The 27,347-nt window shown below is 42.8% G+C and overlaps 1 protein-coding gene and 1 non-coding gene across 5 annotated transcripts in view; one reads left to right on the top strand and one right to left on the bottom strand.

Moving 5' to 3' along the window:
- ARHGAP26 (Rho GTPase activating protein 26) overlaps nt 1-27,347 on the top strand; it is a 414,131-nt gene that overhangs the window by 344,118 nt on the left and 42,666 nt on the right. The window lies entirely within an intron of this gene.
- LOC113255411 (U6 spliceosomal RNA) lies at nt 8,542-8,649 on the bottom strand. The gene has a single exon (XR_003316290.1). It is a non-coding gene; the product is annotated as a U6 spliceosomal RNA (small nuclear RNA).

Raw genomic sequence — 27,347 nt, forward strand, 5'->3', positions numbered from 1 at the left:
CATGAATGAGGCTTGAGTTCAGATTACTAAGTGAAAGAAGGCACTGTGAAAATGCTACAGTGTGATATAATACCAACTATACGGCATTCAGAAAAGACAAAACCATACAGTCAGTAAGAAGATGAGTGGGGAGGAAGTGTGATGGGGTGGAACACCGTGCATTTTTAAGGCAGTGATACTATTCTATATGATACTGTAATAGTAGATGCCAGATATTATGCATTTGTTCAAACCTGTAAAACCAAGAGAACACAGAGTGAATCCTAATGTAACTAATGTTATTAGCTACTGTAATTAATATTACTAATAAATGTACCTCACTAATGAAAGATGTTAATTATGGGGGAATTTAGGCAGTGGGGGAGGTTATATGGAAACTCTGAGTTATTCTGAGCAATTTTTCTGTAAACCTAAAACTGCTCAAAAATTAATACATTTTTTTTTAAATCTGTATTTCCAACTTCTTTTGAAAAGTTAGAAGATTTGGCCACCCTAAATCCATGTATTACTTGGTAACAGGTGATGCTCTCCACGGTGGCTTTCTTCTCACAACTGGCCTGCTTCACTCCTTATCTCCTGGCGGTAGGCCTGTGATAGATGAAATACAGCCAAAGAATCTTTGCAGCACCCATGAAGAGGTGGAGCCCTTAGATTTAGGCTGGCGTTCATCTCCTGCCTTGATTTGGCCAATAGAATGTGGTACAAATGATACTGTGTGTAACATCCGAGCCCAGGCCACAAGGCCTTGCAGTTTCCCATCTCATCTTGCTGGAGTCCAGCTGCCATGTAAAAAGTCTAGTCTAGTCTCCTTCAGCATGCAAGACTATTGGAGAGAGAAGCCCAGCTGTCCCAGCCGTGCCCAAGCCCAGGCCACCTGTCAGTTGAATGCAGCCACATGAGTGAGTCCAAGAAGGACTAATAGAAAAGCTGCCATTCAACCCACAGATGCATGAGAAATAATACATCATGGTTTTTTAAGCCACTGAGTTTAGGTCAGTTTATTCAGCAATAGTTAAATGACACAGGCCTCTGCTTTTGTGACCTCAGAATCCTCAAACTGCCTTGGGAGTGTGCTGGGTTGCCTGGGTAAGGTAGAAAGGTAGGAAAGGCTCTCACCATAGAGTGGCAGCATGGAGACCAGCCTGTCAATTTTCAGAATCTTCTTTGAAAGCAAATGACTCATAAGTGAGATTCAAAGAAGTTAAGAAGCAAAACAAAACCCATAGCTAATGACTGAGGCAATCAGAAAGACAGCTCAAACAGTGGCATGGAAAGCAGGAAAGCTGAGGTTTCACTCCTGGCACCGACATAGACTGGCTGGTGCCTGTCCTTGGCCCTGAGCGCGCCCATCCCTGGCTCCCTGTGCCGGAAGAAGTGGGGCTGACCTGTCTCTAACTACGGAGGTTGTTCAAAGGGTGCTTAGAAGGGACTGACAAAATAAAAGTCACTCTCCACTCTCACAGTGACCAGTGATGTTGGCCTTGTGTCACTGCCTTTCTGAAAGATAGTGATTTTTAAGGAGGAAGTAAACAAATGCTAAGAAGTTAGGGGACGTCCCACTAGGGGCATAAAATACTGCAGTAATTTCCTCAAGTTAAAAACTACTAGGTGAATGCTTTCTTCAGACTGCTGGGGTAGGGATACGAGGGGCTTGTTAAGATGGAAAGCATGCTAGGAGGACGGAGGATGATTATAGCCGTGGGAGGAACCCAAGCTTGGAGTTTTCCCTGTTTGAGTGGTCCCCACCCCTAAAAAATAAATAACTGACAGCCCAGTAGCCTCATAAATAAAACTAATTTTTCTTGTCCTTTCTGCTTAACACACACACACACACACACACATGCATTTCCAAGTTATTTCTGGTGACCTAAAAGATGTGCACACGCCAAATGCCTTCAAATTGTGCCAGAGTCAACCGTCCTCTACCTCTTAGTGGCCAGTGAGAGGCAAGAGAACAGTCCCTGGAATTCAGAGGATAAACAAGGCCTACTTCCAGGCAGTGTTGGTTCTCTGAAGCATGGCTCCTGAATTTGATTCAGCTGCTCTCAGCTGAAATCTGGGGAAAACTTCAGAGGTATCTCCAAAATTTTACTTGTGTTTTATTTTATTTATTCAACGAATACTGTTTGAACACCTATGGTGGGCCAGGCATTATCCTGAATGCTGAAGGTACAGTAATAAACAAATGAGAGTTTCTGCTTTAGTTCTTTATGCCTCAGTTTCCCCATCTATAAAACAGGAATTATACCTCCTCAAAAAGGTGTTGGGAAGATTAAATGAGATCATCTTTTGTTACCTCATATGTTTAGCCCTGTGAATAGCAGTTAACTTTATTTGGGAGGGCCTCTTGTCCTTCTGCCTCTCAGAGATTCCTTTTCTCTCTCTGTATCCCCTCAGCCTTGGTATGTCTTTCTTGTGTGCAGAGAGATGTCCCAGGCTCTTCTCCTCACCTTCCCCCATGAGCTTCCCACCTGGAATCGGAGAATCTGAGACTGGAGCTGTCAGTCCAATCATTGAGTTATCAGTGAAAAGGAGGAACTTATCTAGGGGCAGGTGCTGCCCCACTTTAAACCAAGACCAGATGGGGGGCTGGGCATGCCTGTTGCTGAATAATTTGGAAACGTCCACATCCCACGCAGTTGAGCTGTGTGTGCCTAGCTGTTATTTACTGAGACCAAATGAATCACAAAATGAATAATATGCATTAAACAGTGATAATAAATGGCATATTTTTTTAAGTAATTTTATCTACTAAGTGCTATTTCATGCCAAAAGAGTTACACCCAAACAGGCAACTGTGCTTTTACTACAATGATCTTGATTTGTCATTCTTTGGAATGCAGGGATTTGAAAGAGGAAGTTTTCCTCTGTGGTTGAATCACTTTTCTGTGGAGGAGGATCTTTCCTCTTAGACTGAGGATTCTGACTCTCACCCACCTCCAAGGAGAAAAGGTCTCTTCTGACTGTTTTGCCTGAAAACTTGATGGTATTCCTCACCTTGGGAAATAATTTGAAAGTAGAGTCACTTTTCACAAGGAATCAGTTGCCTCTTCTTGTTCCTCCTCACAACCTCTATGGTGGTTCCAGGCAGCTCGTTCATGGTTGTTTCTTGGACAAGCCCCGAACCATCCCTCTTACCTTCCATCTCCTGGGGCCACCATGGCCACAGCTCCTCCAAGTATGCCTCCTTGGCATTTTCAGAGCTTGTCACTGATGCGACCCGTATTCTTGTTTTCTGAGTAGCTTTCTGTCAGCTTTTCCCATTCCCTAGCCAAGATCTCCTTCGCTAGTCAGGAGCCCAGCTGGCCTCACTTGGTTGAGGGTAGAGATTCCTGCCTGATGACCCATCTGATTTTTATTGGTTAAATGTGTTTGGTGATTAGCAGGGGTATTTTTTTCACATAAAAATTGCTCAAGGCAGCCCTCACACTTCATGACCCAGCAGGATTTCTTTCCCAAGCACCAGGGCTGTCAGTGGCACTTGGATCCCTACAGCCTGTCAGCAGAGGGGGTATGGGAGGAGGGGGGGAAGAGACACCATTCAAATGCTTAGCCACATCCTACATCCCTGTTTTCCAGCATAGTGGAAATCGCAAATGGAAAAGTGTTTTCCTTCACACACATTGTTTTCTTTCCCCCTTGATGAGCTAACATCATAAAAGGTCTGTATTTTTTTCTGTAAACTAATTAGTCTTGTTAAATAATCTAAAGCAGTTACTCAAATTTGTCATGACACACAGTAGATGCTAAATAAAGTCTTGGTGTTTAAACATATAAATAAATGAATTCTGAATTTATCTGCCCTCAAATGCATTATGGCACTGCATTTTATATATGTAAGTAGGTGTTAGGCATTTGTAAACCTTGAATTTTTTATCGAATCTTTAGGGAAAGAAATGGGCTTAATATTTTGTGCATGGCTCTTAGCACTATTATGCCTGTAAGGGGACTTTGAAGGAATTTTAAAATGCCATTTTTCTCACTTAGTATTAGATTTGGAATTATTTCTCTCCCTACATATATACTTTATCTTATTGGTATATTCAGATCCTAAATCAGGTCAATTAAAATCATATTAAAGTACTGCTTTTTAAACCTTTTTAGTCAGTCTGGAAAGCAGATGCTTACTTAGCCGGAAACACATTTCTGGTTGGAAACAGCCTTAGGATCTTATTTTTAACCCCTTCTCTGCATTAAGTGTCTAGAAAACCAAGCGGGATCTCGTGTACCCTTCTTTTGGTCCCAGCTACACTGGTCTTCTAGGCAGGGCCTTAGCCCAGTGTGGTGTTCTCAGTGTGCTCCCTGAACCAGTGTCATTGGCATCACCCGGGAGCCTGTTAGATATATACCTTCTCGGGCCCCACTGCAGACTTACTGGAGCAGCCCCTCTGGAGGAGGAACCCAGTTCTCTGTGTTTCAGCAAGCTCTGCAGGTGATTCTGATACATCCCGAAGTCTGAGAGCCATAGGCCTAGTGCATTAGGTGGATGGACTTCCACAAGAATAAGGACAGGGTTGACCTCATTGTAAAGCTTTCAGGACCAACCCTGTATCATCACTGGCACTCTGTTGGTTCCCGCACTAATGATAGTAGAGGGGCTTAAGAGCACCCTGTCCCTGGCCTTTGAGATAGTGGAGGGGCTTAAGAGCACCCTGTCCTTGGCCTTTGTCCCTGGTCACAACATTTGAGGCTGAGGACTGATGGGTTTGCTCCATAGAGGAACCCAGTTAGCTCACCAGGCCTACACTTTTCAGTGCCCCCGGGAAGCCAGCCTGCTGCTTGGCAAAATGCCTTTCAGTCACATAACAAGATACAGTAGGTGCATCAGTTAAACCAACAGGTGTTTTTATTGAACACCTGTGCGTGTAACGTGAGGTGATCAAGACCTTTGCATTGACAGGAAAACAGCTTGAAAAGTGGTAGATGACCATCACGATGTACAGGGTATTTGAGACTACTAAATCAGCATTCCCCAAACTGATACAGGAAGAGGGCGGGACAGGTGGGGGGAAAGGCAAGAGCCGTCAGTTGAATAAGTTCCACAGATTCTTGTCTATAGGACTTTTGAGCCATTAAGATGTCCCTTGTGAATCTCCCAAAGGGCGTGTGTTATGCCGCCTTTCCTAGATGTATATTTGACCTTAGAACATGCTCTTTACAGCACTTCTCTTTAGCGTCATGAAACAATATTCCACAGTTGAGGAAAGGCTTTTCCATATGAATACTTTTGAGGGGGGAAATGTATTTCTCATAATGGATGGCATTATGGGAAACAGTCATTCAGGAGAACAGATGTAGTTTATATATAAACTTAGGGCTACAAATAGCTCTCTGAAGGCTGACATAGGTTCTATCGTGTACGAAAAGCTTTTGAGATCTGGTGTAGGGAAAAACCCGTGTGGCCTGGTAGTGAAGCTTTGGCTCTGTTATTTCCTAGCTGTAACTTGGGCAAGTTATTTGTCCTCTCTGAGTTAAACCTCTTTTGTGAAACGGTAACAATAATAGTAAGAATAATCATAGTAATAATAAGACCTGCCTTCAAGGTTGTTGTGAGGGTCAGATGCGTTAATGCCGGCATACCCTTAGAGTAAATGGCCCGGTTCACATTAAGAGGTTAATAAGAACTGGTTTCTGGGGCGCCTGGGTAGCTCAGTCAGTTAAGCATCCGACTTAATTTCAACTTAAGGTCATTTTCTCAGGGTTGTGGGCTCTAGCCCCACATCTGGCTCTGCACTCAGTGCAGAGTCTGCTTGAGATTCTTTCCCTCTCCCTCTCCCCTCTGCCCCTTCTCTCCTCACCTACACATGTGCTCTCTCAAATAAAATCTTAAAAAAAAAATTGGTTTCCTTTTTCAATAAGCAAAAATTGTTTTGCTCTTAGACTATCCCCTTACCAATGAACAAATCCTTAGTATTGATTTCTTTTGGTGGTGGCAGTAGACACTATTTATTTTTGTTTCTTTGATCCCAGTGTGACACAGAGCAACCCACATCAAAACATTGAGATGATTTTAAAATAAAACACCTTGGTGGCACAGTCGGGTAAGCGTCTGACTCTTGTTTCGGCTCAGGTCGTGATCTCAGGATCATGAAATCAAGCCCCTCGTCGGGCTCAGCACATAATCTGTTTGAGATTCCTCTCTCTCCCTCTGCCCCTTCCCCTCCACTCCCCCTCCCTCGCTTGCTCACTCACTCCCATCCTCTCTCTCTCTCTCAGATAAATAAATCTTTAAAAAATAAATAAATAAAGCACCTAAAACTCAGTTAACTACAAATAACAAAATACACCGAAATTAGTAGAGGCACTCCTCTCTCAAGACAAGCTTTAAGCTGTTTGCACCAAGTCAGCAGGCTTAGGTGTGTACTCTCCAGCGTCCTGTCAAGCCCTGCATCTACTCTATTGTTTCTCTGTTGGGTGGAGCCAATTGGAACCATACTAATTAGAGGAGAACCTAATTGCAATCCTAAATTTTCACTGGGGGATAATTTAGCCCCAGGAATTCCTTTCCAGCCCGTGACTCTGTGTAAATTTGACTGTCATTATGACAAAAAGAAAGAGTTTCTGAAAGCATTCCAAAATTCTGCCTTTCATTCATTCACTGTATTTGCTCTAGCAGGTTCTCTTTCAGTGCCTATCAGCTTCTCTCTCAAAGAAGCAGTCTTTGTCCCCGAGACATTGCTTCAGTGTTCATTTTAATAGTCCTTACAAATTGAACAGGTGATGGGGCTCTGCCCAGGCTATTGTCAAAAATGCTCAGAAGAGTAATAAAGGAGCTGCTGTATGGACTGCCCCACTATGTCTCTTCTTAAATTTTTAAAAAATGGTTTAGAGGGGCGCCTGGGTGGCACAGCGGTTAAGCGTCTGCCTTCGGCTCAGGGCGTGATCTCAGCGTTATGGGATCGAGCCGCACATCAGGCTCCTCTGCTATGAGCCTGCTTCTTCCTCTCCCACTCCCCCTGCTTGTGTTCCCTCTCTCGCTGGCTGTCTCTATCTCTGTCAAATAAATAAATAAAAAATCTTAAAAAAAATGTTTTAGAGTATAAGTGGAGGGGGGTGGGGCAGAGAGAGAGAATCCTAAGCAGTCTCCATACTTAGTGCTGAACCCAGTGTGGGGCTTGCTCTCAAAACTCTGGCTGAGATCATGACCTGAGCCAAAATTAAGAGTCAGATGCTTAACCAACCAAGCCACCCCAGGCTCCCCATCCTCTTTTTGCCTTATGTGAAGAAGCTGCGTCTCCAGAGGGAGCCAAGATTATATTGTTCATAAAGAAATAAATGCAAAGATGTAAGTCCAAGGATGATGTATTAGAATCATAAGAAACATCAGCGCTGAGAAAACAGCATTATTCAAGGAGAGTTTATTTACAAAGAAGTGGGGGCAGGAAAATCATGAGATAGTACAGGAAAGCAGGACTAGTAGCACCCAACCAATTATCCTTAGGCAGGAGGGACTTGAGTACAAAGTGGTTACCAGACTCAAAAGGGGAGAGAGGTCTATAGACTCAGAACCTTGAAAGGAATATTGGTTAAGGGGTTCAGTCAGGGGCAGGCAACTTCACAGGGAGACAAGGGAATAAATACCTTGGCTCTCTCCTTCCTCCTGCTAATCTCTTGCCAGAGCTCCCCCTTGGTAACCCCAGCAGGGAGCCAGAGGGTGCAGGAGACCTGTTGATGTAATCCTTGCTGTTAGCTCCCAGAGAAGAGGGCAGGATAGAGAGTGGATGTTCTCTGGCACAGATGTATATTGTAACACCATTTATAAAAGGCAAAGAGTGGGACCTGAAGGGATGACCATCAGTAAAAGATAGCCAAAATATATATTAGAGAAGACTGCTACCCCATACAGCAGAGGAATGAAGGAAGTAGTTTTATATGTGCTGGTATAGAACAACCTTATAAGGTACATTAGGGGAAAAGCAAGGTACTGTGGTTCTCAGCCCAGGCTGCATATTAGTATCACCTGGGGAACCTAAAGTAAAAAATGTCAATACCTACGCTCCTTTGCTGGAGCCTCAGAGTTAATTGGTCTAGGATGGTATCTGAGTTTTGGTATGTTTCTTAAACCTCCTAGGTGATTTTGATATCCAGGTAGATTTAAAAACTATTTGTGTGTATTGTATACTCCTATTTATATATAAGAATCCAGGGATACATAAACCTATGGATGTGTGTACATGTTTGTAGTATTTCTGGAAAGACACAGGGGAATGAATCTATGTGGTTGTCTCTGATAGAGGCAGATGGGGCAGTGGACTTTGGTGGAAGGGAAACTGACTTTCTTTCAACCCTACCCTTTTGTAGTGTTGGAATTTTTTTAACACGTGTGTGTGTGTGTGTGTGTGTGTGGATTGTTCAGTTTTGAAACCTCAGAAAGATTAGCTCAGTTTTAAAATCACCATTTTACTTTTTTCTTAAAGTTGCGGCGTACATCTTTGTGAGGATTTTTTAAGTACATGTGCTTTTATTTTCCAGTTTTATTGAAAAATAATTGACATGCATCACTGTGTAAGTTTAAGACATTCAGCCTGATGGCTTGATTTTTAAAATATGGAATGCTTTATGATTTGCGTGGCATTTTTGCCCAGGGGCCATGCTGATCTTCTCTGTATTGTTCAGATTTTTTGGTGTATGTGCTGCCAAAGTGAACACAGGAATTCTTTTTAACTTTTCAAATTTGTTACATCCTCAATAACTAAGGAAGTGCATAAGATGCTGTTTGAAGAATAAGACCTATACCAAGAAGGTGTTGTTTTTGGTGTGTTTCAGTGAAATCAAGTCTTGAATTATGCTTTCAGTGACCACATGACTCCTGTCCAGGTTGGTGTGTCTAGGGCTCCAGGTCGGTCTGTCTAGGGCTCCAGGTCAGTTCAGAAAATGGTAACTCTGGGACAGCAGAGGAAATTTGTCTCAGGGAACTAAGTAAAGTAACTCCAGTTACATCTCTGCATCTGGCCTGATTTCAGATTTCTTACTAATTTGAGAAGCCCTAACTTAGGAAACCAGAAAGTCAGTTTTTACATTTACTCATGAACTCCCCCACCATCTCCTAAACCAACATTGTGAAATTTAAGTACTTCAGTTTTCTTGTGCTATATTTAGTTCTTTAACCTGATCTTCATCTGTCATCCTCCATCTGCTTTCTCCCCAATTTCCTTTAAAAGCCCCATCTTAAAGCAAAATATATCATGGGAAAACCTTGACTCCTGACCTTTATAGAGGTATGCTAGAATTACTCAATAATAATCAGTGGTTGCCCTGGTAGCCTCAGACACACTGCTTAAATCACCTGTATTCATCACTATCCCCTGCCTTCTAGTCAGTAAGATCACCTGCTTGGTGCTAATGAAAAAAAGAACAATTGAGTAATTTCATAATCCCTTTTCAGGATCTACTGTAGGAATAGGAGAAATGATACTATTTGTGATTAGACACACTGAAGAGAGGGTTTCTTGTTTTTCTAGTGACTAAAGCAGTGACCTAGAGAAATCATCTTAGGTTTGAGCAAGTTAGCAAGCTTAATTTTGTTCACCACTGTGCTCACAACCTCAGAAGATGTAAGCAGGTGCGACTTGCAGATTAGAATCTAAGGGTCGCAACACTAGGGATGTAATGAGAGAACGACATTGGCAAGGCTGCCGTCATGCCATGTCAGACATCCCTCACTAGGACGATTAAAGCCCACTAACTTAAGCATTTGGATTTGAAGAATACTGCTTGAAAGTTGGAAAATCCAAAGCTGAATTACCAGAGAGATTTCTTATCTAAAATAAATGTGTTGACTTCAACTCTGTCTTGGAGGAAGCCTATATTCTCCCTTAACTTCCATACGCCGTGCCTTACAGCACAGACTTCATGATAGGAGCACCATGGAACTCTTTGCTTCCTCTGGGGGAGAAACAGCCCCCACCCCCTCACATATCCTCTTTCCCATTCTTCTCTTGATCCTTTGTGTGAAAGTGGAATTAGAGGAAATATGTCCTTAGTCATCCCATGGCAGCATTTACAATGTGCAATTGTCACAGTGAAAATACACTGGCAGGAGATCAAGAATCAAGAAGTGGAGTCATGGGAATCCTGGACACACTAATCCAGTAGAGACAAGATCCACATGTTAGTGACTGACATGGCCAACATAATCATCGCAGACAGTAGTTAGACCCAGCACTGTCCCAAGTGAAGACTAAATTGAATAATTACTAGCGGAAGAACACCAACCAGCTGCTCTTGCTCGACCCTCTAACCTTTCTAAAATCTCAGTGGAACGCAGATTTATCTTAATCTTACGTGTCCCTTTGGTATATGGCACTACCAGTTGAATATTCACTGCTGTAGCCTTCCTGCACCCTGGAAGCCTCATGAACATCAGCACTCGGAATCAGCCAGATCTGACAGACAGTCCCTTCCCAGTCAGTGAGTAAACACGTACTGAATACCACGTGTTTAAGACACTGTTCCAGGCACTAGGAAAGAGACGAGCAAATACTTTCCCCTCAAATCTCTTACAGCCCAGATGGTAGAAATCAGATCTACATACATGGAGGGGAGCATTGGTGCCAAAATGAGACTGGTTTTAAGTAGTAAGTGAGAGGCTTGGTCATTTACTTAAAAATATTTATGGTTGAATGAATTGTCTTTACAATTTATGTTGTGTGGGCAGGGTCTCCAATAATCTCCCTACTTCGTCTTCTAGATCTACCCTGAAGTTTGTAATTTCCTTGTCTGCCTCGGTCCAGCTTACTCAGAGTGGGGAAGGAGGAGTTGTAGTTTTATGACCCAACTTCTTTATTCCGTTAGCAGGAAGGGTGCCTATGGCTAAGACTGCCAACTGTCCTTGGGCTTAGAAAACAAAAGATGGTGGAATGTTCCAGATGTTTGTTTGTTGGCTTGTTTGTTTTTCCCGGAAGTCTCTATGGACCTCACATTTAAGATGCCATAAAATTTAAAATTTGGACTGTAAGAAGGACAGAGAGAGAAAAAAATATTTGAAAGAGTTGAAAGTTGAAATTTGATCTCATTTGGTTATGTGGTGTTTTGAAGCCTCCCCACCCCCAGCCAGAATTTCTCATTAGGACTCTTGTACTTTTTTCCCTCCCAAACAACCAGCAGTTGACGAATAATTTAGACAAAAATCTCTAACAATTTCTTGTATAAAGCCCTACACCAAATATCCTGTTAAAGTGAAATTTAATTCATAATCTGAAGGATTGTTTTCTGAACTTAATGGAAAAGGAAAGCTCTTGAGAATTAGTAGTTCTTTAAACTCCGAATCAGAGGAGCCAGGAAAAGTGAACAGAGACTATGCTTTGCATAGTGGGTCAAGAGAAGTTTTGCTACCAAATTTTCATGCAACAGCCAGATCTCTGCATAGGGGTGGAGGTTCTTTTTTCTGGTTCTTTGTCTATAAGGAAGTTCTAAATTCCCTCTTCTTCACAAACCAGTTATTAAGTTCTGCCTTTAATTTCAGCATGAGTCAATTAGGTCATATGCCCACAAGCAAGCACTCTGGTTCGTCATTACAAAGGAAGAAACTTTTCTTGCTGGATTTTTCTTTGCACACGTGGCTGATTTTCCCAGGTTCTTCCGCTTCCAGAAATGTTAGCTTCTGGTGTTTATTCTTTTCAAGGTACAGTTGACCAATTCCAGTGGCAGTACAAAGGGAGGCTTAATAGAACTGAGTTGAGTTGATATTTTGAATACCACTTGGTCTGCACTGGGCTCTTGAGAGCTCTGTTAGCAATAATCTGAATACTCTTGTTGAAACTGAGAGCCAGCTTTGCTCCTTATTCCTCGCCTTATCCCTCCACCAAATGACGCACATCTCGGGAAGAATTAGGTCTCTATGTACAAAACCTTCAGTAGAAACCTAAGACCCTCGTCAAGAATATGAACATGTAGTCAGTACGTCGGACTCCCCCAGAATAGGAGAGCAATTTGATTTCAGGCAGAGCCCCTTTTGTGCTGCTACAGCCTTGTGCTTAGCTGTTACTCCAGATACATCAAGAAATACAAGAATTTGTGGTAAAGAAGAGAAGGAAGACACATCTGCTCAGATGACCTGACCTGAGTTTTGCCACCTATAAAGATGTCCCCTTTTTTCTGGAGAGGATATGACCCTATAAAGACTGCTTTCCTGTGCATTACTGTGGGGCTCCTTCACTCCGTGTAGTAGATGTGAGACTGGAATGTGTGTCTCTGCAAGGCTGGGGGTAGAATCAGGACTCCTAAGGGCCATGCTTTGGTTTTGTTGAGCAGGGCGTACAGGTTGAGATTTTTGGAGGCTGGGTAGAGAAGAGGGAGGAGAGATCCCAGGGTTGTCAGTAGGGGAGGAACTTTGCGGGAACAGAACTATCTAAAAGGAAATCTTAGGGAGTTTCTCATATTGGTAAGAGATATGAATACTCTTCCAAGTCCCCTCATGAGAGTCTTCAGTAAAAATCAAGTTTTCATTATTCAGTGTGTCCCAGTGTTAAGAACATAGGCTCTGGGACAGATTTACTTGAGTTTGTATCCCAGCTTCACTGCTTCTTAGCTATGTTGCCGAGAACTTACTTGGCATCTGTAAGGCGCCTCTATTTAATAGGAATAGTAATAGATCTACCTCACAGGGTTGTCATAAGGCCTAAATGAAGTAGGTTACATACTTAGCAAGGCTTCTAGTTAATAAATGCTCATTAAAGGTTACCTGCCGTAATTATTGGAAGAGTTGTTACTTTACCAGTAACTGAGGACGTGAAGTGTCTTTGGAGGGTGTACTGAGGTGCTGAGTCCTGCCTCCTGACAGCACAAGGTGAGAAGGGAGGCTGCCCACAGCATTCGATCATAGCCAGTTCCAGAGCGACACAACCACCTCCTCTAACTCATGTGGACCGATCCTGGTTACACACCTAGCAGGGAGCACGAAAGCACTCCGAGTAGCAGGAGAGCCCACACCTTCCTCTGGTCACTTCAGGGGATCGAGGGAGTATGAAGCAGAAGCACAAGCCAGAAATCCAGTCAGGCCGGAAAGAGATGGAGCTACAGCGAGGTGGAGCCACTTGGAGGAAAGCCAGGACCAGAATGAAGTTGAGCGGCTCTCTTTGCGCCAGCCACATCGTGACCCTTTAGCCATTTGGTGTCTTGGCCGTCTCGACATGAAGCTGCCTCGGCTTGGTGCTCACCCCTGACTTATCCTTTCCCACCATTCTGTCTGCATCTTTCCCCCACCCGTGGTTTCTGTGTCCATAGCGGTGGAGAGCCATGACCCTCTCAGCCCCAGGGCTAGCTCAGAGCTTCACTCTCCACACTGTGTCAGCCTCTGCTTCTCCCTGATTCTCTGCTTCTCAGCCCTGTTCCCAAGAGCGAGAATCTGACGGACTGAGCTCAGCTTTGCTCTGGGCCCTGTCATTGGCTGGTGGGTGCCTGTGGGCCAGAGACCCTGAGGCAGGTGTTTCTACCTTTTAGTCATCTGTGGCCAGAGGGTCTAAGTTACAGAACCTTTCAGCAGGAACTGAGCAGGGAGTAGCTGCTAATGTTGCCGTTTCCAAGATACACCTTATTTTGTACTGAGTTATAACACACTTGGCTCCCAGATTTCCCATCATCCAGTAGTTTGAAATATAACACTTCACCTGTTCATTTAACAAAAGTTAGTTGCTGGTGAGGCAAGGTACAGGGAACTTAGGGGAAAAAAGACACTGAGGCTATACTAATACGAGGTTCTGGATAAAAAGCAAGCCACGTTTCATGCCCATCAGCCCCTTGGGTTGACATGTAGATGACAACACAAACACTAATTGATGTTTATGATCCTTATTCCTTAGTAAATTCCATTTGATATAATCTGTGTGTGAAGGTAGGGGAAAAACGCATGCTGTATTTTAAAAAGATTTCACTTGGTTGTAATAAAAACATGGGTTTTAAATAATTAGATTTGTTTGTAGAGTTATGGGATGGAAAGCCTTATTTTCACTGATGTAGATTTTGTGCCACAGTTCTGATATTAGTGTAGGGAATTGGGGGGAATACGTGACCAAGCCAGGTTGACCATAATATTTTCATAGGGATTTTTCTTTAAACTGGAGCTGAGTTAAGAATGTCTCTTGGCCTTTAGATCGATGAGCAGCCATGTTTCGCACCGCAAGGAGAAAGACCAGTTGCTGTGATTGTATTGTGCAGAGAGAGAGAGAGACAAAATATAGTGGAAGCAACACTAGAGAGGTGACTTCCTATACGCCTTTTTCTTCTCTCTGGTTCAAGGTGTCCAGGCTTTTGCAACCAAATTATTCCTCGGTCATTCCGTGAATTGCTTGAATATCCTCAGTATGTAAGCACATCATGTTAAAGATAATGTAGGTGGAGATAGTGCCCTGAATATGAGAGATAAAAGAAATAGAAAATATATTCAGACATTATTAATATATAACATATAAACTATAAAACACCACCAAAAGGTCTAGATGCTATAGGACAGAGTACTGCTGAAAGTCCCCAACTGGAAAGATGGCTTTGAGCTAGGATGGTCAAGGAAGGCTTTGTCATCAAATTGGCACTTGAACTGGGTCTTGAAAGATGGGTTGGCTTCAGACCCAAGGTACCAGGGGTATTCTGGGCAAGGGGAACAGTATGGAAAGACCCAGAGGCAGGAATTTACGAGGCCTATGCAAGAAACAGCTCATAATTGACTTTGTCTGAACATATGCTTTTCATCTATAGTATTACAATTGTTTTGTTTCTTATGTCAATATGATTTTTACTTCTTAGGCGCCAAAGCAGGGAAAGCCTATTAATGTTGTCTTCCCATTCCAGAATTCCATGCTAGCTAGATCCCCATAGAACATCTTCTATCGATTTATCTTGTGTAATTGACTTGCCTGAGACATTCCCTACTTTCATCACAGTTTTGCTTCACAGTAAATAGACCTCACCATCTGGTACTTTCCTCTATTTTTTTTAGCCCGAATTTTCTTTCACAAAGGGCCTGTTTTCATTTCTAAGTGTCACACAGGGCCCTACAACATTCTGCTTCATCCTCTTTGCTTTGAGTTTTATTTTGTAAAAAGCCAACAAAATAGGTCTGAAAATCAGCTGTATTCTTCTTGTCTATTACAACCCAACGCTAAACACATCAGACAAATTCTGACACCTTCAGCTTTCAGCAGGAGCTGTTTACCTCAGAGTCAGGCTGCACCTCTAAGAGACTAATTCTAGGCTCAGGGAGGGCAGAGTAGCTCAGAGACAGTTGTGACAGGCCAGATTCATAGTGGGCTTAATAAGGAGAGAGTATAAATAGCCATCACATAGCCTTACAGAAAATTCCTGCTTATTTTTACTCCTTAGGCAGAGTTGCTATGTTTAGCCTTTAGTTACTTTGCTAAACCTGCTAAAGTGAGCCTAGTATTTATTTTCGTTTGGATTGGTAACATCCATTCTCTTTCTCAAATTTTACGTGAATTATAGAAACTGCATCCGGCATTTCAGATGTAGCTGATACATTGTCACGAAGCACCATGCATTGTTGAATTCACTATCCTGGTCTTTATTTTGGAGTGTTTGCATTTTTCTAAATCCAGGGACTCTGTAGACAGTAACGAGAGCTAGCTATTCCTGTCCTTCTCACATGTTTCTGGAAGCTGAGCACTAGTATAAACTTCCCTAATATGACATCTTTTAAATGTACAGGCAGTTGCTATATTCAAGATCCTCTGTGTCAGCTTGAACAAATTACCATTTAGAATTCTTGTTTACAAGTAACAGAAAAATCAACCCAACTAACTTAAGCTAACATGGAACTTTTTGGTTCATATATTTACTTGAAAAGCACAGGAATTCTGGCTTCAGGCATGGCTGGATCCAGGGGCTCACACGTTTCCATCAGCCACCAACTTTTGGCATCTCTCAGCTCAGTTTTCCTCTTTGTTGACTCTTCTCTTAGGTAAGCTCTTTCTTTTTGATTGCAAGATGATTGCCACCAGGTGGACTTATTTCCATAAACTTCAAGTACAGGAGAAAAGAAAGAGCCTCTCTTCTGCAAAAGTTTGAATAGTCATCTGGGCTTAACTCCTCTTGGTCCTAACTGAATCATCTCCCCATCTCTTAACCAATCTCTGGCCAGGAGTATATAGTACTTTATTAGGCTAGGCCTGAATTGCCTGTTCCTCCTTGGCTGAAGAGGGAAGATTGACATGCAGAGTTCTTAGACTGTGAGAATTTAGCAGAGGGGGGATTCCCAGAGGACAGCCTGCCTCAAACCACAGATGTCCACGACAGTGGGTCTTTCTTACGTGGACTTAGTGGAGGATTTGGTAGCTTTATATTCCAAGAGGGAAATCAGTTTTTTATTGTTGTTTCCACGAGTTCCTTACATGTTCTCTGAAAATGGCCCTTTTTTGAGTCTAAATGGTTGTTGCAGAATTTATTTTATTCCTAGCTAACTGACTGGCTCCTTTGAGAATAACATATTATATAGTTTTTAAAAACAAAGAAAATTTCATCTTCTTACTTATCTCTGGACACAGTTGATGCATTTAAAAAATAAATTTCTGGGAAAAGGCTTTCATTATCAGTGCCCATTACAGATCATTGGAGGACACAAATTCCAGTGTGCTGGGGTTTGGCCTCCATTAGTTTTAATGACAGTGTTGTAAGGAGTGCATCTTAGAATGGGATTAAGCAGAGAAAAAAGTATCTTAAAGGACTGGCCCCTTCTCTTCTGTGACAGCCAGGAATGTGCAAGAACAGTGTATCTCCTGGCTCAGCAGCCCTGGGAGCTCCTCAGGCACAGGCCTCTGGGTGGTGGCATCTTCTGGTGGTCTGCCAGAAACGGCAGGGCAGCCAGCAGCCAACTCATGTGCTATGTGCAAGTCTCCAACTTGTGGTGACGTTGTCCAAAACCTATAAATGTGGATAAGAACTAATTCTTCTGCCAGGATCACGCCGAGCTGCTGGAAAATTCCGTCTTGGTTTGATGCGCCTGTGCCTGGTTCATATTCTTGAGAACAAATTTTGCTTTCAAAGGTTGAAAATATAATCATGGGATGTCAAGTCTCCATAAGATATAGGAAGATGGTGATGGTGGAGAGGACTGCTAATATTCATTAAGTGCAGACGTGCCAGGCACTGTACTTCTATTTGCTTATTTAATCATCATAATGCATGAGGTACTGTTATCACCCTCATTTTACATATGATGAAACAGGTACAGAGAGGGCGCCCAGGTGGCTTAGTTGGTTCAGCTTCTGCCTTTGGCTCAGGTCGTGATCTGAGGGATTGAGCCCCCTGCTGAGCAGGGAGCCTGCTCCTCTCTCTCCCTCTGCCTGCTGCTCTCCCCGCTTATACTCACTCTCTCTGTCAAACAAATAAAGAGAATCTTTATTTAAAAAAAAAAAAAACAAACAGGTATAGAAAGGTTACCTAACTTACCTGAGGGGAGAGGGAGGGTGTGAAGCCAGTATTCGTCCACACCCAACCACAGTGCTTGGTTGCTGTGCTGGTGGTGGGTGGGTGGGTAATGCCTGGCCCCTCCTGTTGGGTGCATAAGGAAAGAGACTGCAGCAGCCACTGCTTGTTCTCTCATTCTAACTTTCCATTCGCTAGTGTCACTCAAGTTCAGATTCTGGATGAGTTTTGGGAGGTAGGAAGAATGTAGGAAAATAGGAACAATGAAGGAGTACCTGAAAAAAGAGGTGGGGCAGGCCAAAGTTTTAGAGGAAGAGGGAGGGAGAGGAAAGCAGGCAGTAGTTGGCATAGGCTAGAACAAAGAACAGAGAACATAAAGGGGAAGGATGGGGGATTGTCAGAAGGGAAAGGGTGGGATGGATGTCTTGTGACCACCTACTTTTGCCAGACACTAGTCCAGGGCTTTAGTGGACATTGTCTCATCTTCCCTACAGCTCGGTGAGGTAAACAACCATTATCAGTACCCCCACTTTGCAGAGGGGGAAACTGGGTTTCAGAGGGACAGCGTGACTTCCTCAAGATCAGAGAGCTGGGAGGCCGCAGGACCAGATGTTGAACTGAGGCCCGTCCTCCACCTTTAGAGGATGAGTCTCATTCGTAGCCATGCTTTGTAGCCCAGACGTGAGCCTCCCATGAGATTCTGAGATAGGGCAGATCCTCAGAGATGATACTGATACAGCCCTTCCTTTGCTGGGAGGCTTTTGCTGTTTTCTCCCATCACAAGGAGCGGGAGGGGAAGGGAACAGCTTTATGGCACTCCTCCTTTCTTCCAAAGTTTCAGACTTTATAGAGCCAACTCTTGAGACTTGAAGTATGTTGGCAGACGTGCTCCTCCTCTTCAGCATTTCTTAGCCACCTCCTCTCAGGTAAGCATACTTGGGAGATTTCCTCATAATGGCTCGTTCCTGCCATTGAAAACAAAACTAAAAACTTTCCCTCGGAAGCTGACCATCTGGTTGGCACTATCCTTGCCTCCAAATCGCAGAGGTGGTGGCAGGATGTTTGCAGGTCTAGCCCTTATCTCTGGCACAGGCACCGTCCCCGTGTCTGTTGAGTGGAGTCCCAGTTCACTCTCAGTTTTGCAATTGGGGAAATGAACTTCCTCTTCACTTTTTCCCTTTCCTTCCTTTGATTGCTTGGTATCTAGGTATAATTGTCCCCCTATGGGCAGAACTGATTTCAGTACACTGATGAAAGGATGGCTTTACAGCCTGGGTGCTGTATCCGTCTCACCGTCTGTGCAGGCACCCGCCACATACACGCCTGTCTCCTGTTGCCAGCTAAAACTGGGGCAGCGTCTTTCAGACTTGCAAGCCTTTCCTAAGTGCAGGCATTTGTTTTCTATTTCAAGTCTTTGTGTGTTGACAAGTTTGGTATCAGTGTGTGTGTGTGTTTAGGGCACATTTGGGTGACAGTGCAAGCAAATTGTATTACATGTCACAGGTGTCTGATGACAGCTGTTCTCCAAACATTATTGATAACCAAACAAAAATGTGAGATTCATTATTCTTTTTCAAAATACATACACAGTAGAGTAAATATAGAATAACACATAGCAGCAGCATAACCAACGGCCGAGAGAAGGGAGAGGCATTCAGCATTGACTTGCCCTGAGCTACCTCGCAGCCATAACAAAGAAGGGAAAAATATGATGGAATGTACAGTTAGGTAGTCTGTTCAAGGAAAGCATGCCAGTTCATCAGGAGTTGCAAGTTTTAATATTAATTTGCCATATAAGTCTGTGTATTCGTGAATTTTGAATAGCACGATAGACTACATCTTCTGTAGCAGTTTTATGCAAAATAAATCAGGCTTTCAATATATAGTCATTTCTCCTGTTGTTTCTGATTAAAGGTAGAGTGTAACACTAGGCTGAAGTATTGAAAAGTCCTTTTTACGATGGTGCAAGATGGAAAACAACCTAGTCAAAGCATTCTGGTGGTCTGCCCGAGTCAGGGAGTGTTGGGTGAAAGGTAGCTTGCCTCTTAGACGAAGTCTTTCTTCAGTTGGCTCAGCCATGCTTTGACAGGAGCTACATGACAGGTGATTCTGAATTGACACTTTTAAGAATATAAACATCTGAAGTGCAGATACCCGCGTTGTTGACTAAAAGAAGATACCAGAGGCATAATTATATTCGGTCAAGGGAATTAAGTAGACTGACTGGAATCATTATCTCCATCGGGGTTTGTTTTAATTCAGCGACAGTTACCAAGTGCCTACAGAGTGCTAACACAGTGCTGGGAACTTAGTTTACAGTTCCTGTGAAGACCCTGCTTTCACGTCTCTTCTGGGTAGCATGACAGTGCCACAAGGGAAGTGGGCTCAGGGGACAATGGGATCCAGAGGGAGGACACTTAGCCTTGCCCTTTGGACTACGTCTTGGAAAGTGAGTAAAAGTTACCCATGTGAAGATGAGGGACATTGTAAGCATATGGAACTGCACAAGTACAAGAACACAAAGAGTGTGTGTGCCCCAGAAATGTTGGGGGGCTTGCGGGGAATGTGTGGGCATGGAGAGATAAGAGTCAAGAGACTGAAGGATTACCCTGAGGCCAAAATTCACAACCAGTGTATTTTTTGGTGCTGCCAAGATTTCCCCCCCCCCAAAAAAAAGGTGTTGGATTGTTTTACTGATAATAAACATTTTCTTGAGCCCTTAAAAAGTTCAGGCAGTTTGCTTAGCAAGTTACATTGGCATTATTTTACTTAATCCTCCCACTCACCCTCTGAGGTAGGTATTACTTTCCTCACTTTACAGAGAGGAAACTGAGCCATGGGAGGGTTGAGTAACTTACCCAAAACCCAGCCAGTCCAGCTCTAGAGAGTTGTGACCACCCCACAGTTTGGGAGGGTTTTTTTTTTGTTTTTGTTTTTTTTTTTGGTCGAAAGCCTGTGAAGTTCTAAATTGAGCACCAACAGATTTTAAATTCTGCATCATGCTGTGTGGAAGGGAGGGATGACCCTGACCTAGATTCCACTGAGGCTTCCCTAACCTTGGAGAATTTTGGTTTGGGGTAGGCTGCCTAGATGCCCAGGCTGGTCCCCCAACAAGAACAACTGGGTGCTTGCAAAGTCTGGTGGTTCCTCTTCCCAGGATTCAGCTGCTGCACCAAAACCTCATCAGCTTTAGAGAGAAAGGTGTTACCTTCCTGTGTGTGGCAGCAGGAAGGCTAACAACCGTCTCTTCCAGATAGACTCTCCTTGTTGTTTAGACATCAGTACTTTATAAAAGAAGGAAGGCGGTAGGCAGGACAAAATGTTAATATTTATACAGTGCACCCCCACCACCCCCACCATCTTCGTCCAGCACTGATATTCAGTCCCTGCAAAAGCAAAAGGCAGGAACCAACCTTTATATTGCTTGGTAGTGATCTGGTTGAATAAGGCATTGCACTTCTGTGCAAGGGAATGTTACCTGTATACATAAAGAATTGAGGGGCCAAGTCTTCATGCACCAATGGAGCAATCTCCAGGATATATTGTGAAGGAACATAAACAGCATTGAGAACAATGTGAATAACTTGCTACTGTTTGTTTTTAAAGAAGGGAAGTCAATCAATCCATCCACACCTCTCTCTCTCTCTCTCTCTCTCTCTCTCTCTAAAGCAGATGAGGTTTTGGTACTGCTCATTCCCTCACTCCCTGTCCCTCCCTCCCATAAACGCATACACCTAAGCTTTTTTGTTCCTGTAATAACTGTGAAAGGAAATACAAGAAATCCATAACAATGGTTACTTCGGGGGGGTGTCTCTGGAATGGGAGACTTATTTTTCCCTTGCAACTTTTTATACTGATACCCTTTTATACTTTTTGGAAATTTTATCAATTGATATAATGTCCATTCAAAACAATAGATTAATATACAAATTACAGAGAAAAGATCCCCATTCCCAAGACAAGCTGAAAGGTATTCATATATTTTATTTATAGATACAGATATGTACCTTTATCTCATGGTTGTGAATTATCCATCATAAGAGCATTTTAAATTTGTAGTTTATAACCAGAGAACCCTGTAGCAATGTGGGATTACCTAGGATCATAAGTAATTGGAGCCCTCATCTAAATACTTGCTGATAACATTACATCTGAATTTCTAAACAAGTAAGCAGTAAAGTCCTATATTGAACTCCTAAACCTCATACCTGTCAGAGACTGATAAGTGCATATGGGCGGGTTCTTTGATATGTGTCCAAGTCCATTATCAGAGATAAGCTTAAGTGTAAACCTGTGATTTAACTACATTTCACATTTGATATGGAGCTACAGGAAGGGATGCAGAGAACTTACGTGCTCAGAATACATCTGTTGCTCCAACTCTTTAAAAGACTTTTCCTTTCCTATGTGAAAGTCGCCCAAAACTTCTGTCTCCTGCTTAAGGCTCTTTAGGTGATATAAGAGCTAATTATTACTTTTTGGTGCTTCCTAGGTAACTAAGTGGTAGTATTATTTTAACCAGTAAAAAAAAAATCAGGCATCTAGGCTTATGCTTGCAGCTGGCAGAATTTATGAACAGTAAATGATCAAAGGGATTGATAAACATCATGAAAGGCAAACTCAAGAGAAACATAAGCGGAATGCTTAAGGGTGTCTGAAGACGCAGGACTGTGGTACTCTGCTGACAATGGAGGAAAATGTGTTTGATATCATCTTGTCGTAAATGAAGAATGTCTGCCATACCACAACATGGTATTTTCTTTTTGTAAGTACATATTATTGGAAATATTTAAGAAAAAAATTTACCAAATTTTTAGTGTTCACTGGAAAAAAATTATACATTTACTTTTATGAAGGATAATGGGTACCAAAATGAGAAGATTCCTAATATGCACCTGATCCAGAAGTTTTGGGCCATTTAATGTACTTGGTGTAGAGAGGAGGGAGCTTTTTTGTATTTTTGCAAAACCAAGCTTGCATTTCTTTCTGATTCTTTTTTTAGGTTTGAGAGAGAATTGGCATAAGGAATTTTGGTTTTGGTGTTTTTTTTTTTTAATTTAAATTCAATTAGCCAACACATAGTACATGACTAGTTTCAGATGTAGTGTTCAACAATGCATCAGTTGCATATAACACCCAGTGCTCATCCCATCACGTGCCCTCCTTAGTGCCCATCACCCAGTTACCCCATCTCCCCACCCACCTCCCCTTCAGCAACCCTCAGTTTGTTTCCCATAGTTCAGAGTCTCTCATGGTTTTTTAACCAACTTTGCCTTTTTTGTTTTTATTGTTTAAGTTCTTCATCTGAAGTACAGCATGTGAAATGAGATGGAATCATCTTCATGAGATGTGTATCTTTTCCTATAAGGCAAAGATTGGTCAAGCATTTGTTCCTTAAGGAAAATGAAAAGTCATGTTGCCTGTGTAGTAAGGAGTCCATTGCTCAGTAGACTTTGGACAGAGGCTCACCAAGTCTAGTTTCATATTTATGAACAGAAGTTCACTTTTGAGGTGTTGGGAATTAATCCCATGGGACTTTACTTTGACAGCAAATTTCACATGGGAAATTATCTACAGGCCTGGCAGGCACACCCTTTAGTCAGGGTAATGACTTCCAAATACTGTAATGTGAATGTCTCCAGGATTTTTTTTTTTTTTTTTTTTTTTTGGTCCTTCCTCCAGTTCATCTTACAAGGAAGATCACCTCCACACTCATTCACATTAAAGTAAAGGTTCTTTTACCACTGGATATGAAGAGCCAGTCTAAAAATGAGAAATTAATTTGGCTTAGCCCTAGGGTAGCTTGGAGAATGCTTTTGAAGGCTAATATAAAAAAGCACTTGGAAAGACAGTTCATTTTGGAGCCTAAGGAGAAAATTCCTTTAGATAGAGGGTTAACGTAAACCTAAGTGGCAGGGCTTTAAGCCAAACTTTAGATACGGAATGGAAACTTAAATTTCATTACTGTCATGTAAATTTCTGCTATAAAAAAGGCTCAAGGAGGGCACGTATTGCATGGTGCACTGGGTGTTATACACAAGTAATGAATTATGGAACTTTACATCAAAAACTAGGGATGTACTGTATGGTGACTAACATAATAAAAAATTATTAAAAAAAGGCTCAGGTATCTCATTATCATCCTTATGCAATTTTCAGCTCATGATTTCAGAATCCACAAATGCCTTTAGGGTCCAATATGCAAAGGAAATTATATATTGCCAGGAACCATGAAAAGGAGATAAATAGTTTCATGGAAAGCAAAAATGTGCATTACATTGAATCAGGCCACAGTCTCAATATGCTTTGGCATTTGACTGATAACACTTTGAGCAAAAATTTGACCTCTCTATTCTTTCTAGGGAGCGTATTTCTCAGTGTGCCTATTACAGCCATTGCCCAGGTAAAAATTTAGTAGCACCTCTTCTACCCACTGTCCTGTTTAGGCAGTAAATTCTATGATCACTCTGATTATATTTTAGTATGACATTAATCATAACATCTCATCAAATCATATCCAAGTGTCTTTTTTACTAAACCGATCATCTTTGGACATGGGGCCATCTTGTTTGTCTCCATTCAGGCCTCAATGAATGCCAAGACTGCTTTGTCACAGTTGATTACCAGACCGCAGAGAACCTGACAGTGACAGTGTGTGTGTGTGTGTGTGTGTGTGTGTGTGTGTGTGTGTGTGTAAAGATATAGCAGACCCATATACCCTGACCCATAGCTGCTTTGCAAACAAGGTGCCATCAGCAGACCAGAAATTTGAAAAAATTCCTAGAAGATTTGGAAGCTGGCTAGCACTGCCATCAAGAATGATAATATTACAAGATATGTTTATAGTGTCTCCCTGTTTTCAGAGTCATTTCATACAGGTACATTTGATTTTTGCATGAACCCTTATCCTAGCACTTGGTGCACCATATTATAGTTGCCCATTTGCTTCCCTGATGCCTGCACTAAGCTGAAATGTACCTCAGACTTTTGCCCATTTTTGGTTCACTTGTTTCCCTAGCACTTGACAGGGCTATATGTGGGTATTTGATAAATATGAACTGAGTAGAATGAAACAACTAGGGCTTCTATTTTGTGAATTATCGAAACAGAGGCTGAGAGAGCTTGAGTGGCCTGTTGGAGAATGTATAATGTGTAAACCTGGACCTTCTGATTCCAAGCGCAGTGCTCTTTCTATTGAATCAGCACCCAGAAAAAGCAGCATCGTGTTCCTGGTATGAGGCGAATCAACTGGGGTAGAAATGTAGAAAAATGGGAGATTACGGTTCCCTCTGCCTGGTGTTTCTTCTTGTGCATACACTTGCTCCCATCTGCTGTGCCTCTGAAGATCCACCATGAGCTCCTCCAAGGAGCCCTCCGACCCCATCACCCTTGACTGCGTTAGGTGCTGCTTTGCAGTGCTGTCTCGGTAGCCAGTGCCTGGAAACCTGGCCAGCTTCCTTTCCTCTGCTTTTTACTTACCACCGATTTGTCAATGATCAAGACCTATCAGTTCTGCCTCTCTCACACCAGCCCACTTGTCTCCATCCCTGCTGCCACCACCCTAGCCCAACCCTTGCCCATCTGGTTTTCCTGACCCTTGACCAGTCCCCCTCAGCTCCTTCTCTGTACTGCAACCCTTGGGATTGTTCTAATGTGCAAACTTGAATACACCACTCTCCCCCTCACAATGGATACCATGAGCTCCAGAATCCTTTTACCGATTGAGAGGCCCTGGGTGGTCCTCCCCTGCTTGACCTTGCAGCCTCTGTTGAAACTGTCTGGTTGGACCTTACTGAAGTAGTCTCACTTCCTCGACCTTGCCCTGTGGCTTCTCACTTCCAGGGAATGCTGTGTTATTAAACATCCCTTCTTTCAGAGAGCCCTTCCCGATTCTTCCCCCTTGCCCCTGCCCTCCATCCTAAACTGGATGGGGTAATCCCTGCATTTAGCTCCCAGTAGAGTGTGATGTCGTCAGCTGCTTATTTGTTTCATTCTCTGAGGGTCAGTGATGTCTTCTCAATTGTATCTCCCCAGTGTCCAGCAAAGTGCTGAGAACATAGTAGTAAAAATAGGTTTTTACATGAATGAGTAAACACATAAAATACATTGAAAAGGTTTTCTGGACAATCCCTTTTGCAGAAAGTGGAATTCCCCCCCCCCCCCCATAGGAATGCCACTATCTTTGAGATTTTTAGCAGTTTGGGTTTGGTTTTGTTCTCATTTTTAGTTTTTTAATTCTATAAACACATCAAATGTTTAGTAACATCTTGTATTCCAGAATTGCTTAAAATTTTCCAGTGTCTTCCATTTGCCTGTAGATAGAATAAAATCTAAACTCCTTATCTTGACTACGTGACCCGGCCCTTGCTTACCTTACCTGACCTTTCCAACCTCACCTCACCTGGCTGTCTCCCTTGCTTGCCATGCTCCTGCGCTTATTCTGTTCCTGGTGTAAACTAAGTTCCTTTTTGCCACTAAGCCTTAGCAACACCTGTTCCTCCTGCCATAGAAAGTTCTTCCTTGATCCTCACACGCTCCAGCCTGCCCTGACCTTTCTGGTCCCCACCCATCACTGTGCGCCACATCACCCTTTTACTTTGTTTATAGCACTTTCCCTCTGAAATGCTCTATCCTGGTACAGTCACTCAACTGCCTATTGCCCCTCTCTCCTCAAGACACTGTAAGCCCTGTGACAGGAGGGCCCATGCTATCTTACTATCTCAGGATTCCCAGCACCTAGGAGAAGGTCTGGCTCAGAGGAGATGCTTCATAATTATTTGTTAAATCCATCCATTTTAGGTTTTAAAAAATAAAACTTGGTTTTTGATGCACTAAGAATTCCTTTATCCAAAACCTGTCATCGACACAGAAGATGAACAAGATAATTTATCATGTAGCTTAAGTAATTGGCCTAGGAAGTAATTCACATAACAACTGAGTTTTATACACTCATCACCCAGTGTGTCAGGCCAGAATGTCCTGAAGTTTGCTAGTACAGACATTTTTTGGTCTGTCTGTGTGGTTGGCCTGGCCAGGCTAGTTCTTAAGTAGATAATCACTCTGTCTTCAGCCACTCCATTCTAAAATTCAGATCCTATAGAAGTAGTTGTTTCCATCAATTATGTCAAGAAAAGTACTTTTTCAGTAAGGTCCTTGCTTGTTCATAGTCTGCCTGATCCTTTATAACACAGGTTCCTTGGAAAGTCGATGGTACCATTTGCTAAGAGCCCTGACAGGCTCTGTGGTGCTCCAGTTTTGTTGACTCCATGGGAACCCAGCAGCTTGGCTGCTTTGGTTTTAGTGTTATTCTCCTTATGCCTCATGCCATTCAAAAGTGGTAAATGAACCAGTTTCTTTTCCTAGATAAGGCCTATAGGGGAATTTGGGCTGTTGGTGGTGATAATACAACCTCGCAAAACACGCATAAACACAGTGCTGACCAAGTACTTGATGAGGTGAGGGGCGGGAGGTGGGTTGGTATAGACCCACAGTAAAACATCCTAGAAGGTTTTCTGTGATTTTCCAAAACCCCACGTTGATAGATAGGTTCTCCTCATCTCCTGGGCCTGTCGTGGAGATGGAGGAGACAATGAGAGCAAACCACTCTTTGACCTACCTTGTAATGTGCCTTGGGTGGATGTTACCTATTACTACTGTTCACTCATCTCAGCTAATATTCTGGAAGGACACAAGGCCCTGGGCTTTGTCTCTAAGCCCCTGTGAGTATGCCCCACCCTGAGTAGTTGCAAAACTCCCCGACAGTCTGTCATCTGCTAGGGAGCAACTTGCAGAATGAGTTGGCTCTAGGCAACTCATTTTTTGAGCTCTTCCCTGCCCACACATACTGTGATTACCCAGAAAGCAGCAGCTGCAGCCACCAGTGGAAATTCCCCAAGGCCACTCACTGCCTCTGGTTATGGGGAAAGGCATGCCAGGGGAATGGCCTACTTCACCAGCTCCTAGGTGTTTGGCCA

This window comes from Ursus arctos, unplaced genomic scaffold, assembly GCF_023065955.2.
Source record: "Ursus arctos isolate Adak ecotype North America unplaced genomic scaffold, UrsArc2.0 scaffold_5, whole genome shotgun sequence".
Lineage (NCBI taxonomy): Eukaryota > Metazoa > Chordata > Mammalia > Carnivora > Ursidae > Ursus > Ursus arctos.